Raw genomic sequence first — 1,948 nt, 5'->3', positions numbered from 1 at the left:
CCAGTGAAATATATTTATGTTTGTGGTTGTAATGTGACAAAATATGGAAAAGTTCAAGGGGTATGAATACTTTTGCAAACCACTGTATTTAGTCAGTTCAACGACCTGGCCTTGTTGCCCACATCTGGATTGGATAATAGTGATGATAGAAGAGGAACTGTTGGTAATAAGGGTTTCACAATCAAGATTTTAATAGTTTTTATTTTTCATTATAGCTAAATAGTTTTTTCGTTGTGACTTGTTTCTTTTAATTTAGTTAGTCTTAATTAGTTTTTAGAGTGGATTTGCTAGTATTTATTAGTTATTATTGCTTTTTTAATGCTTAGTTTTAGTTTAGTTTTCATTATTTTCATTTGCCCTGAGACAAAATACGTTGTGACTTGGTGCTATTTAAATAAACTGAACTTGAACTTGAATTAGTTCTAGTATTAGTTTTTTATACATTTATATATGTGACTCATCACATCAAAATGAGGATTAAGTCCAAAAGTGGTACAAGGAGAAAAAGGCAAATATAGTGTTTTGACTAAAATGTTAACAAAAATTGCATTTTGTCAAAATATAATAATGAAAGCCTTGTCAATGTATCATTTGAATGGACTGTCTGAAATATAATCATAAAACAAAAATTTGAAACACTTTTTTGAGCAGTAGCAACAAAAAAAAACTGATTTTGATGAAAAACGCCTTAAAATGTTGAGATTTTCCCTGTGAGTTAGCAAAGTTTTGTTTCTTTTTAGCTGGTAAATCTCAATATTCAAATATAATGTGAGGTTTCCTCTTTATAAGGACATCAAAAATTCCTCATTAAAATGACATAAAATTAGGATTTAGACCAAATATTTATGTAGTATTGTAAACAACAAGACAAATTAAGTCATATATGGATTTAATTATGATATCAGGATGATCCAGGTGTCAAAATGTAGCTTTTAAAGACAAGAATCTGAAAATATAAATAGGTCATTTTGATCAAATTTGACTTGATCCTCATTTCGATATGATGGGTCACATATTTGCCAATGCCTCCTCCAGCTTGTGGTGTTCCTGTGAGTTATCTAACCAGCAGTTTTTGGTGCCAGTGAAAGCAGTCTGTAATCACGTAACACTACTGCCAGAAGCTAGCTTGTCAAGATACTCACAGTTTGTGCGACTTGTGCGAGCTTGAGTCATGCAGTTTTTCCCCTGGAAGTTTTCCACCAGTTTTATCACCTGTTTCCACTACAAGACACTTGTTTTTATKTTTCTGAAAGTCATATTGGAAGAAATCTTAAATTGGACTTTGTCGCTTTCTCCAAACGTTTGTTGTCATCATTTAGCAGGCTAGTACTGAGCAGCAGCAGACTGTAAATGAATGATACAAACCGTGAGGTGCCGTAAGCTGCTCATAGCTAATGTGTAACTGCTCAAAACCATAAGAAGAAAAATAAAAGATTTGTTTAATCAGTCCACACGGTTTAAAATAAACTAACACTAAAACTAAGGATACTGTAGCTATAACTTCAGCTAGTTTTAGTTAGTTTTGTAAAAAGATTATACACTTTCAGTTATCAACATTTTTTTATTTCATTATGGTTTTTATTCATTTTAGTTGATTACAATTTTATTTTCAATTTCAGTTTTCGTAATTTTGTTCTAGTAAACTATAACAACGCTGTTCACAACTTCATCTCATCTCTGCCCTTTAGGGGAAATTGTGGGCAGTTACGTCCAGTGTTGTAAAAAGCAGTGGTTCCCAAACTTTTTATCTTCTGACCCACAAAATATTCATTACAAAATCTTGTGACCCCAAATATTACTGGTCTGAGTACACAAACTTTGTAAATAACCCTAAAACAAAGGCTACACAAATATAAATACTTACTTGTATTTATTTTGTGTTTTTGTAATAATTATCGGGAAAATATTACATCACCAATTATTTGATTACCCTTTAAATTGATTTCTG

The 1,948-nt window shown here is 31.3% G+C and overlaps 1 protein-coding gene across 1 annotated transcript in view; it reads left to right on the top strand.

Annotated features, from left to right (window-relative positions):
* Positions 1-1,948, top strand: part of igf2r (insulin-like growth factor 2 receptor) — a gene marked incomplete at its 5' end in the record, with an annotated part of 61,258 nt that overhangs the window by 13,580 nt on the left and 45,730 nt on the right.

Source organism: Austrofundulus limnaeus, unplaced genomic scaffold (assembly GCF_001266775.1).
Source record: "Austrofundulus limnaeus strain Quisiro unplaced genomic scaffold, Austrofundulus_limnaeus-1.0 Scaffold1773, whole genome shotgun sequence".
NCBI lineage: Eukaryota > Metazoa > Chordata > Actinopteri > Cyprinodontiformes > Rivulidae > Austrofundulus > Austrofundulus limnaeus.
The sequence above is the reverse complement of the archived record's forward strand: the minus strand, read 5'-3'. Positions and strand labels throughout refer to the sequence as shown.